General features: G+C 43.9%; 1 protein-coding gene and 1 long non-coding RNA gene across 2 annotated transcripts in view; one reads left to right on the top strand and one right to left on the bottom strand.

The window, feature by feature from the left end:
• The window catches only part of LOC143430015 (uncharacterized), a 94,713-nt gene that overhangs the window by 36,708 nt on the left and 44,838 nt on the right, over positions 1-13,167 (bottom strand). The window lies entirely within an intron of this gene.
• LOC143430041 (uncharacterized) overlaps positions 1-13,167 on the top strand; it is a 44,162-nt gene that overhangs the window by 918 nt on the left and 30,077 nt on the right. Inside the window, exon 2 of the long non-coding RNA XR_013102593.1 lies at positions 7,618-7,736. This is a non-coding gene — a long non-coding RNA (uncharacterized LOC143430041). The remainder of the gene's footprint in view (positions 1-7,617; positions 7,737-13,167) is intronic.

Below are 13,167 nucleotides of genomic sequence, written 5' to 3'. Positions count from 1 at the left end.
AACACACGAACGAACACCGTCAACCGTCCTTCTTAAGTAGCTTCGCATGAAGTTACTTAATAACAAAAGATCCATAACTTCGGGGTCAAGCCTAATTGCCCCGACTTGCATCGTCCCCGAAACCAGCTCGTCGGCTAATTTTCCTCGCGACTCGCGACGCTGAATGGAACCAGACGCGCTGAATGAAACCAGAATGGCCCTCGAGAGGGTCTATAGGGACCGATAGTTGGCCGCATCGAGATTTGTTTCGACGTCGCATAAACACAGTCCTGCGTATAATAACGCGTAACAGCATAATAACCAACGGGAATCATGCCAATCAGCCACGTCTAACCACGTAATAACCATGCTAATCGTATCGCAATCGGCGATATGATGACGAAGACAATCAGAGGAGCGCGCGTCGCTTCGCAGCCGCGTCCGTTGCTCGGAATTAAGCCGCCTTTCGCATTTAATCGGCCACGGCTGGTCGCTGGCCTCCCTCGAGGGAGTCGTTCCAGCCACCTATCTCCGGTTCCGTCGCGGAACCGAAACTTTCTCGGCTGTCGAAGGATTCTGGCGCGTGACGCGAAATCCTGAAACACACGCGCACCACCTCGAACGATCTGCCCCTGATAGATTGCCCGGTCGAAAGCCAGGAAGGGATGGACAGGTTTCGGCTGCTGAGATGGACGGTCGCGTGTTACAAATTCAGCGGCCGTTCGAGATGGATTCCTGGGTTTTTCGAGTTATTGGGTGGTACCTGTGAGGTAATCGAGATTTTTCGTTCGTTCGAGACGCGCAATATTGGGGGAGGTAGCGTCGAATTAGCGTGATGACTTGAAATAATAAATATCGTGTATCTCGATATATTCGAGAGGAAATTAGAATTTTGGAATTTGCTGATTTTCCACGTGGACGCGTTTAACGTGTAAAAATGGAACTTGTTGGGAGAAATGTGGTCAGTTGACGGGGGATTAAAGCGGTGGAGCTTTCGCGCTGAAAGGGAGAGGCACAAAGTAAGGTGTAACGACGCAACGAGAAGGTGGGTAGGTAAACGGGGCGGAAAATATGCAGGTTGAAGGTTTATGAAAAGTTTTATGCATAAGAAGTTAGTATGATCAGGCCACTTTATCCCGTTTTTTATCCGCCATGTAGATTTCCGCGGGATAATAATGTTGAAACTAGATAACGTCGTAGAGAACGCACGCATGAAAGGCTTAAGGCGGCTTCGTTTGCCGAACAACTTTTAATAACTCGCGTCTCCTCCGAGCTACGTTTCGCTATCTCCTCTCCTTTTTATTTCAACAACTTCCCGACCACAGCTCTCCACGTCATGAATTCTAAAACGCTTTCAATCCCCACCGATCCTTGGGTAATTAAAAGATTGATACATTATAGATTCATAGAAAATTTCGATCGTCCGCGAGTTTGCTGAAATTTTTCTAATTTCAATTTCCCCGATAATTGAAACTTGAAATTTAAAATTCAACAGTGCACGAGATATTTAACGGCGTGGATACAATAAAGGGGGGGAAGAAGAGCAGCGAGGCGCGTGAATCTCGTTCGTATTTTCCATTTTATCAGCTGGAATAGTTAACGTCGATTGAATAGTGTCGTTTGTTCTCGAGGCACCCCGATAAAGTCTACGTGACTGATGAGTTGTTCGCTCGCGATGCGCGATACACGCCAGCAAAAACGACCGAGCAGAGGGCGATAAAAAATCTTATTGACTTGTGTTATAATCGATAGCATTTTTGTACGGGGCGGTGATTAGAGCCGCGGGCTGGGAGAAAGAAATTAATACGGGGGAAGAAGGCGTATTTGTGCAAGGGCGATTGAATCTCGTAGTAAAGTCGCGACGATAACGTAATAATCGCTGATTCTGCTGACCCTCGATCTTGAAACGCTTATTTTTAGTCGACCGCCTGGGCGCTCGAACGCGAAATTGGGTACTTTGGATGTGTCGCAACGCGCGTGTCGACCAAATTTTCGACTCCACGACACGAAGCCTATAAAATAACAAATCTTATAACTCTTTTTTTTTCACCAATAATCGTGACGCATGGAAATACTGATTAATCGATTAATCGTAGTTGTTCGAGCGAGACATCGAGCTGCGAACAATTTCTTCAGCTAAATATCGAGGAAGAAGCTCGCAGACGGATTTTAAGAACGCATCTTTAAACCGTTACGCTTGTCCATCGTATTTGTAATCCGTTTAATTTCAGTAAATTGCATTCTAAAGACTCGAGGCTTCTCGAGCGCGCGACACTGGTGCCGTAGAAAATTCCGCCTTTGATCTCGACGCTTGTGATAACGAAATTCTAATAAAAAGCCGAGGCAATCATCTCTGCCCCGCTGCGCGTGCTCTGTCGCAATTTTTTCTTCTCTTTCGTTTAATAATAACGGCAATTTTCGAACTGATGCGGTGACTAGTTTCGAATAGTCCGCTGCCAACTCTCCCATGAGAGGTAAATAAGGCAACGTCAGCGGTCTTTTATAAGAAAGGTCATGATAAATTACGATAAAGAGTGCAGAGGGCTTCTGAGCGTTTCCTGTCACGTAGTTGCCCCGCCATTTTTCCCTCTTACTGAATCCGGATTGGATTTAGCCAGAATGGAGTCCGCTGGCCGCACAAAAGATTGAAATTAATACCTTGCCCAGCGTTGGCTCAACTCTATTGGCCAATCAGACGACCTGGATTCGAACTATCGTCAAAATCAACCGACTAATCGGATTTAGTTTTAGGCTCGCGAAGAATAACAGCAATTCTTCGTCTCGACAGTTTTCTGTACACCTCTTCCTCTCAATTTCATTGTTATTATCATCCCTATTAAATGCTACTATTTTTTAATAATATTCTTGGTAACATCGTTGAATGAAATTCGTTGTTTCCTGTTTTTGAAGTTGTAGAGAAAGCTAGGACGAGATAATTGCAGAAAAACTACCAAGCGAACAAACTGTTGCTACATGCGTTTAAATTTCTGCATAGAGTACAGAGAAATTCCTTCGCGATCGCCTGGGAGTGCAGAGAAAAGAAAAAAAAAGGAAATAAACGATTGAACACGTTCACCCTCGGGAAAATAATTCTTGTTTTGCCGGACACGAGTAGCTGCTTAAATCATCCTGGCCGATACTATGTGACAGCGTCGAGGGGTGAATGAATCTTTCATTGTTTCATAACTTTTGTAACTTTTTATCTGAACGATATCACTGAATTATTTTCGACGAACAACTTATCCCCCGAGATCCCTGAATAGAACCGCGAACGCTGCGAACCCCTTCAGAAATAAGCACACGCTCGATTAAAATACGTTTTTGTTATTCCATTTAATTGCTGATCAACGCAGCTCGATTAATCCGAGCCAGAACAATAATTGCGAACTTAACAACATTTCTCCCTATCGTTACTCTCTTTATTCCTATTCCTTCAAGATTTTTAAACTCGTTAAATCTGCAATGCAACAATATTACTTGATAGCCTGAGAAGACAAAGCTGAAGATGCATGCAGGTGCCTTGGAGTGCAAAAAAAATGTTAAGATAGAATGCTTCTCGAGATGGACACGGTGTAGAGGGCGTTGGATAAGCGTTCGCGAGGTTGTGAGCGGTTCGAGGAAGGCTTCGAGGTCCGTCGTGGTCTCCAGCTGGGGGCAGGTTCAAAGGACTCCGCGCGACGGGGCGGCAAATTAATCGGCCGATCGCAATCGCGGTCTCTCTGCTCTTCCATTATCCGATTATCAGAGATTCACCGTTCGCCACCGCGAGCGTAATCGCCGCGGGGTCGCCCATGAAAATTGCAACTGTCACGCGTTCCTCCGCGTCCCTCCCTTTCTCTCTACCCATCTCTCTGTCTCTCTAACTGCTCCTCTTGGGGTGCTGAAATTCCAGTAGTTCCCTAAACAGATTCCTGCAGCGACCGCCATCCGCTTCCGTGTCGCGTTTCGCGTTAGAAGAAAGCTGATGCCACGGCTAAATGGTCGCTTGTTCAAATTCGTTCGCATCGGATAAAAGCTATCGCAGGGTTGGACGAGACTGTCACGAGAATAGTTCTCACAGTGAAACGCGGGATTATCGAATATTCTGGGCACCATGGAGCTGCCGTGGAACATCGACGAGAGAAAATGGCACTCGTTGGACGGTCAAGCACTCGCGTACGATTTATTGTCAGTCTGTTAAAGGGGCTGATTGATCTGACAGACTGTCGAGGGTGTTCTCGATTTCATTCGAGATGTATAAAGTGTTTTTTTGGTCCTAATTAAATTACAATAAAGTATCAGGTAGATATTGGGGGCTCTGAATTTTTTTTAATTCTTATTGGTTCGTGTGCGAATCATGTGTTCTCTGGTTTGTATTTTGCGAGGTGAAGGATGGAATGAATGGTCGCTTAAGCTTTCTCGATATCTGGAGCGAACGTGAGCACCGTTTCGAGATTTTCAAACGGGGGTACATGCGACGACGCAACTGGCCGCGTATCGCATCTGGTCTGTTTTATTGGGAAGTAGGGACGTTCGGATCAGATCAATTTACCAAATGTCCGGTTGAACATGGGGGACCTGTAATCGTTTCAATGATATAGACCTCGTTCCAACCGGTTATGTATCACGAGCTACGCGCATTAGCGGTCTGAGACGGTTTTAGGTACTCTTAATACCGTGTCCAAGAACCAATTACCGTGGACAGACGCAATCACGGCAACTCTATCGCCATTTTTGCCCTTTCGACGCGTGGAAAAAGAAAATTGCTCGAGTACTTCTTCCTTTACACCTCCTCTCTCGCATCTTTGCTCAAGTCGAAGCGAAATTTGAAAATTTGTCGAAGGTATCGTAAAGCTGGAAGATGGCCGCTTCGAGGTAGAGCATAACATTTTATAGAGGCCTCTGCTCTTATAGAAATATAAGTATCGATTTCTTTTTCACGTCACTTTGAATTTCTAGCTACGATGCACAGATATGATTATAACAACCGAAAATTCATGAAAATCACGAATGCAAAGTTAAGTGTTTTAGATAAGAATATCCACTCCTTCGAGTAGGATAGATTTACGTCAAATTCAAGCTTACTTAATTACCAGGTGGAAATGGAATTAAATAAAGTCTACAAAATTGTTCCACGTTTCGATTTAAAATTCCTTTCAGAGAAGAAATGTTGAGGAAAGAACGATGCGGCGTGCATGGCGACTGAACGTTTTCGCAAACGTTTTGATACCATTTGCGAGCCGCTCTATCGATTAACTATTCCGCGCGATGTGTCTTCATTACCGGAATCATAGTCGTTTAAAACGAAAGTCGGGTAGGTCGGGGGCGAGCGTAAGCCTGAGAGAGTGCGCGGGGCTACCAGCCGCAATTTACGCCACTTATAATTCTCCGTGATACATTGTTTCGAGCCGTGGAGGTTTCGCGTGTTCATCGCGTGGAAAGCTACACGGCTGGCACATCCGCTTATCGCTGGTTGCAATTATCCCAGGTCGGCTGCAGTCTGTCTGTTCCGTCGAACATTCGTTCCCGCCGTCAGCTGAGACGCTCTTAAGCGGTCCACTGTATTCAGCGCGGATTTTCCATCCGATTCCCTCGCGATCCTCTTCAAAACGGAGACACAGAGTATACAGAGGAAACAGATTTCCAGAAAGTGCACGCGCAAAGTGGAGATAATTTAATTTGTTCGTTATTCATATCGTTTTTTGCAACTCGATGTAGGATTCATTTAACGACGTGGAATTTGTAATTTATTAAAAGTGTCATACGTGTAAAAAAAATGAGAAGAGTTTACGTTAAGATGTACGAAAATTCTTTTTGTAAAGATGAGGATGGCACCATCTCTCTTGAAAGGGCGACGATACGATAAATAATTAATCTCTAAATGTAGTGAGGGTAAGGTCGGCCTAAGGCAGAAATTCTTTTAACCAAGGTGGCTTCCAATCCACTCAACATGCTCGTAAACAGATCGTGATCCACGTGCTGGCTCTAAACGTACATTTTTTCATTTGCTTGGTCCCCGAAACTTATCGGTCCCTCGTGTCTTATACTATAATACGGTGTACTTCCCCATGGTTCCATTTCATTACATGGCGAACATTTCTTCGGCTAATGAAAAAAAGCCACCATTTTAATGCCATTCGTTGTTTGCTTGAATTTTGGCGAACTTAACATTTCTCTACTTGTTTTCTTAATTATTGCGCTTTATTAGAATTTTTTCTTCTATCAATTGGTCTAGTAATTATCACAGAAAAATGTATACCAGCTGCTTCTAAAAGATGGTAATAATAATCATAAAATGCAATTATGATGCGATAATAAATAGGTAGACGAGTCTATCGGTTAGTTATTCATCTTTCTTCGTTCAATGAGTCTGAGATAGATGGTGGGGACCAACGACGCTCGCGCGCAGAGGGTACCAAAATGGAGGTAATAAAGACACGTCTTTAAAGTAACGTCTCCCAGCTGCAGCGGCGTTCATTTTATCCGGGCTACTTGGAAACTGACCTTTCTAATTTCCCCCGATTACACCTCAGAGGCGACTGAAACTCTGATTAAGTTGAAATTATATATCGTGCGCCGCAAGTGACCCTGCGAGCACCTGTTTCGACCTTCTCGCGTCGAAATCGGAACCACTGCTACTTAAACTGTCCATTGTCCGAAGTTTTCCGACAGATAGCCCGTAATTGATCGATCAGATGGACAGATTAACGGTATTAGCGTCGTCGTTCCTCCGAGTCTTTCTGAATAAATGTTTTCACATCGCACAGTTTCACACGGCATTGTGTATGGCGACACGTAATGAACTTTAAACATTGTATATAGCCCGCTCGCGGAAGTGGGATAATAATAACGGCGGCTGACCACTGATAACGATTCAAAGAACTCACGGGCTAATCATTGTCCATCACCGTCCATCTAACCTCGTCGACAACGAGATCGTGTAAAGTGGAGGAAGTCTGCCACATCGTTGACGTCGCCTGTTCCCTGTGTCATACTTTCGTAGACACGTCTGCACGAACCTCCAGGTGGACGGAAGTGGGAATAGAAAATGGCAAACTCGATTTTTTTTGGGGGGGAAATCGTTTGTTTCGAGCTTCCTGGAAGTCTTTAACTGCGATCGAACGCGAGCGTAGCTGCACGACTCCTCGGAGACACGACCCATTTCTTCGTAACATTCTATTTTCAAGATGGTACTTTGAAAAATTCATTCGAAAATGGACGTGGCGCCTCCCTTTTTTTTTTCTTCTCGCTTTATCTGAGGATAACTTACGAGCGTAAGGAATTACTCCACGGACAGTTATTCCACTTCTTTTGCTTAGGATTTTGCGAGTATTCGCAGAAAAAGACGCACTTTCGCTCGACAGAAAAGTTGAAGCGAGGATTTTTCAAATATATTTCTCGATTTCTTGCAAAGGCAAGATATAGTTTCTATTCGCACGCGAATTAAAAATGTATATTCCTCGACACGGATGACACTGGTCGAGACAACTTAATCGACCAATTACAGCATTTTCAGTAATTACCCTGGGTAGGTTAATTATAAATAATTTAGTTTGTTATTCTAAGGCGGGTGTCTCCACGGTCGTAAATAATTAATTTCATTTTTGATATTACCGTCTGATAAGTGTAGTGGTTTATACAGTGTTTTACGATCAATAGGGGCGAAGATAGTGGACACGCAACGCTGATGGCTCGCCGCGCAGTGGAATACGATAAAAGACCCTTTCTCCTTGATGCATCGTCTCTAATGATTGTCAGGAAACGCACCGTACGTGAAGGTAAGAGTGTCTAATGATATGTTAAATGTCACGGATAAGTTTTTATTTCTCGGAAGAGATGTTCAGACAAGAGCGTAGAACGAAGCGTTAAAATAGAGGGAAGTTTCTTTCTCGAAGCCGCGTGAGAATCGCGATTTCAGATAAAACGAACGCGCAGCCTCGCTCGTAAGAAAAATGAGATATCGTTTTCGAATTTTTTCCAGCTGGCGAGAAAAATTTCGTCAAACTCCGAAACGACGTGATAAAGCAAAACGATAAAATTATTGCAACGTCGGATTCGAATGGGAAATATTTAATCGTCGAACGAGATATTGTTATTTACTGTTTCCATTGCCGATTTTTCTCTCAAGGATCGACGATCGGTCTCAAAGTCCACGCCGTGATCTTAACCGATTCGAGGCGTCCGCGAAAGCGAAAAAATCGTGGGTTTACGGGGGTCAATGATAATCAGACGAATAATCGCTATCTCTGTTGCTTTGGTAATTGCTGTTACGCCTGCCGTCGTCGATATCTGCGTTCGCATTACGTGAATCGCTCGGAAATCTGCCTCCGCTTGTCAATTGGTGATTAGAACGAGTTGAAACGAAATTATCGAATCGCTGCTCCTTCCAAGGAAACCAGATTAAATCTCCTCTATTTCATGGTAACGATTACTGGTAAAAAGCAGAGGGTTTCGTCGTTTTATCAGATAACAAACAAAGATTTATTCGTGCCAGTGTTTATTTAGAACTTAAAAGGAAGGAAAAGTTACAGAGATTACTCGAAAAAACCAAGGGACATTAGAGTAGGCGGCAGAGATTAGAATAAATAAATAGTATAGATTAAAGTGCAACAAGAATAGAGTCTTACGTAGCGAAGCAATAGACGCAGTGTACCCTAGTAGCCATTAGCAGAGTGTGCTGACGTCCACTATGACGCAGCTCGTGCTATGAGCAGTCGCTAGAGTGGAACTAGATCAAACACGGCGTGAGACGAGAGACAGCCATTCAAACAAGTCGAACGCAAACACTATTATAAAACAAGAAACAAATTGATAGGGACGCGGCGAATTTTTCGATCCTCAGCTGGGTAAAACGAGTATTCGCACCGGAAGCGACCAGCTGAGCCGCGTGGAACGACTCGACGTCCGTTTGGTATACCTGCTGACGTCGCACGTGAATAGTGGCGAACGCGAAATTCGTTGGCGATCGTCGTTACTCGGCTCGAATTCTATCGCACGGAATTAATCTCCAATTTCGACATCTGTATGCCACTTAATCTCCCTATCCTTGACACAGCGAGTAACCCTTTGACACGGGGAGCAACGCGAAGCCTCGAAGCTCGTTGACCCTTTCTATCGGATACTTGTTGATCGAGAAATGCGCATCAAACTGTCCACGATAATCCGTTGATCTCGTGTGTATCAGTAATTCGAAAAAGATAGAGGATACCGTGCAGTATAGTCGTTGGTGCAATTAATGGAATAATTATAAGGCGAAACGAGTAGACGTGTGTTTCGATGATAGAAATACAGCAAGGTTACAAATTGGTTCCTCAGCATCAAGGGGTATCACGATCTAAGTCGATACGTGCACCTATTTTTATGCGAAATGATCGGTTATCGTCTGGTAGCAACATCGTAGGATGATACTGGAAACAAAAATGAGACGAAAATCAGGAATAACAATGTCACGCCTGAAGCTTCGTTTCCAAGAGAAACAATTTCGAAAATCCTTCGCGTACACGTGGAACAATGGTAAGAGGCTCCTGAGCCGCTGCAACGCGGGTAACCACTCAGTCCTTCGTCACGTGTCGCAGCGTCTGATGGGCTTTTAGGGCACGCGTGCGCCAGGAATTTTCGAAATTCTTTTCTCTCGAATAACGAAGCTTCGAGCGCATCTTTGTCGTTCCCTGCTTTCACCTTATTTCACTCGAAACTGCAAGAAAACTACCCTTCTGCTTATTCAGAATTAACGACCAGCCGTTTCTCTTGGAACATAAACCAGTAACTTTGAAATATACTATTCTCAGAAGTTTAGACTAGCTTCTAAATGGATTAATTAGTGAAATATGATATACAATCGCGATGTAAGTTTCGAAATTGATGTCTCGTTGAACGACCAAATTGCGACAGCCTGCCAATTTTACAGCCCCTTGAAAGAGCTCGTCGGGTAGCTAGCCTCGATAACGGTTCACACGAAAACTTTTATGCGGGATACGTAGCCGCAAGGGTGGAGCTTATTTACTTGGTCCACACGAAATCCCTTGGCGAAGCGCGAGGGGGTAGTTCCATGCATTCTAGAGGCGGCTACGCCGCGGTGCACAAACATCCGCGTCGTCGCACAGTGGTGCTTCTCGCACCATTGTGCCCGTCCAACGCGCATTGCCCGCGTAAATTCAATTTATCAGCTCGTTCGAAAAATCTCGCAACCGTTATTACACCTCCCGTTTTCTCCGTTTCCCTTCGTCTTGGTTAGTATCGCTGGAAAGTTTCGCAGCGTTTGGGGTTCGCGCGTGTGGACGTTTACGAGGGAGGCACATGGATTCTGTTGAAAAATTGATGGATCGTAATGGGTCGCGGAGACGTTGTTTCGAGTTGTTTATGGGGACGTTGAGAAGAATTTTGGGCCAATCGTGGGGTGCGTGCGAGGGAAAGTTGCGACGTTGGGAGGAGTTTGAATCGCTTCGAGCGACAAGTTTCGGTTTGGATGGCGCGCGTCGCGTGGGGGTACTGTAAATGTTTAGTTATTGGGTTGAAAGGATATTCTTTATAGAAAAATGATGTTTTATTTTATTTTTATACTGTATTTGAATAACAGTTTTCTATGTTGGTAGAGAAAAGTTTGTTATTTTACAATGTTGAAGTTAGAATTTAATTAGCATTAGATTGCATGCAGATAAATGGCTGCGATAAGAGATATCTCTTCTGTGTACGATTTAATGTAATACACGTTACATAAGCGATCATTTCTATTAACGTCACTGCTATTAATATAAACAAGTGTTGACCGCTTCGCACAATTTTGCTGTACATTGCAAATGTGAGAGGCGCATTTTTTCTTAAAGTCTTCTCTTACAATTCGATTAATTGCACCTCCAAAGGTTAAATCGATGTCAATCCTGAAGCAATTTACGTCCATTTAATAAGAAACAAACCTCTGAACAAATGGAATTAAGAAAGTTCCCAGGAAACTGAGGACTTCGAGATGTTTTCAAATTCCATTACACCTGTTTGCCAGTTGGCTGCGTTTGTTAATTGAATGGCGAAAAACTCAATAAATTTCGTTAACCTTCGTTAGAGATTACGTTCGTGAGAATTGTCGAGAACTGTTAGACGAGTCAGACAAGTCGGATGATTTCACAGTTTCGTTTGTCTCCGTATTTATATTCGGAGCAAAGTTTCAGATGATTCGAGAACATTTTCGACAGATCATTCGTTCAGATAAAAAAGAGCAGAAATATTTTAAGAAGCCAATGCTTTTTATCTTGCATGTACGCACGACTTTTTATCGCTTTTTGAAAATAAGAAGAAGAGCGTGACACATCGCAGATCTCTGTTATCTTTCAGTTCCACGAAAATTTACTCTCAATTCTCAAGTTATTAACATACCGTTGCACAATGATCATTAAAATAATATCAATTATCTCATTTCAACGCAAAGACAATCAACATTTAACTAAAGAATCGGACGAAACAGATCTACATAACTAATACAGCTCCACTGATTTCGTACAAGCAAATATTTTCACTGAAAACCCATATCATTTTTAGCTAATTATAACTTGCTCGTGACCTATTGCATAACATAATCCATAATGCAGCCGATAACCCTTAATACGGTTCAGATTAAACGTGTCTTAAACTAATGATACTTCACTCAGCTCGAAGAACCCCCAAACCACCCCATACTTAACCCCACCCAAACAACAATCTACCATTCCTGACCTTAAAAAACTTACATTCCCAACTATACCCTGTCTAAGACAAAATCTCTATCCACACTGTAACCGCCTCAAAAATCGACATTTCGTGTTCTCCAAAGAGCACTTGGAGGACATCGACTTCCCTTAAAAACATGAAGTAGAAGAGAATAATAGTCAGACGTCTCAAAACCAGCCCAAAAGTCGCGGCAATTCCGAACCGACACGTTCGCCTCGACCAGAAGCGTTCTCGTTCAATCGTCGTCCAATTAGAACGGCTGATCAGACTTGTCTACTTACTGGCCGATTCGGCAACCGCGATTAGCAGGAAAAGGCAGGCGAGGGTCGTCCCCACGAGTCGAGGTGGATGCCCCATCACGTCCACGGGTGGCCTCTAGTATTGGGCTAGTAACACTGTCGCACAATATCAGCTGGAGACACGATGCGGCCACGAGAGTAACACCACAAAAGCACGGACGCTTTTCTTCGTCCGTGCTTTTATGCTCTCGCGGGCCCCTCTCCTTCGCTCGCACGTCGGCTGTCCACCACGGCTGGCCTGGACATTGGCATACGGCTTCTCTCTGTGTACTCTATTCGTCACGCTGACACTGAGATAACGAGATCTTGAGCCTGCTGCTGCCCGCGGAAGGAAGCGACGCGAGGGATCCGTCGAGGTTCAGGGGTCGCCCTCGATGGCCCCCGTCGAACGTTCACCTGGCCACGCTTTATTGGGGCTGGCCTCTTTGTGCGCCATCGTCCTCGTTCGTCATTGCGTTGACTCGTGCCGCGTTCGTACGATGATTAAACCCACTCGACGTATTAGGAACGAGTTAGTTGTTAAGCGCGATTTACTTTTTGTATCCTCAGCGCAGGCTGGCCTGGCCGCAGGTGTTCCTCGGCGTGGAATATCGCGACTGGACTCTGCCGATCGAATCGTATTCATATTTCCAAGTATAGTATGTATAATCGCTAAAAAAGAAACAATCGAAAGCAGTATCGCGGAGGTATATTATCGTTCTTGGTTGCAACAAGTGTAATCAATAATAATTTTAAAAAATAAAACAGTATGCCAAATTTTTACTCTCATTGAGTTAGCAAAATAATTGCATATTTTGTAGTAGTATATACATATCCGTGTATGAAGCAAAGAATTTCTTAGTTTTCATTTTTATCGCGAATAAAAGAGATCGATGAATAATTGAATCGTGACTGGATCACAGTGGACGTACTCTGGTTGTAATTGAATTAGCAAAATAAATTGGGCATAATTTGTAGTAGTATCATATCCGTGTATGAAGCAAAGAATTTCATAGTTTTCATTTTTCTCGCGAATAAAGGTGATCGATGAATAATTGAATCGCGGTTGGATCACGGTGGACGTTCTCCAGTTGTAGTTTGCACCTTGGTTATATTAGGGATGTTAGTCATACGCAGATGGCTGAAAGGTTGGAGAAGTTCGCGCGATCCTTTGGGGATTAGCCGTGCGATTAAGGGACCAGCGTGGACGTTGGATATTCGGGATGCTGCGGTC

Source organism: Xylocopa sonorina, chromosome 12 (assembly GCF_050948175.1).
Source record: "Xylocopa sonorina isolate GNS202 chromosome 12, iyXylSono1_principal, whole genome shotgun sequence".
Classification (NCBI taxonomy): domain Eukaryota; kingdom Metazoa; phylum Arthropoda; class Insecta; order Hymenoptera; family Apidae; genus Xylocopa; species Xylocopa sonorina.
Note: the sequence above shows the minus strand (reverse complement) of the source record. Positions and strands in the feature narration are given on the sequence as shown.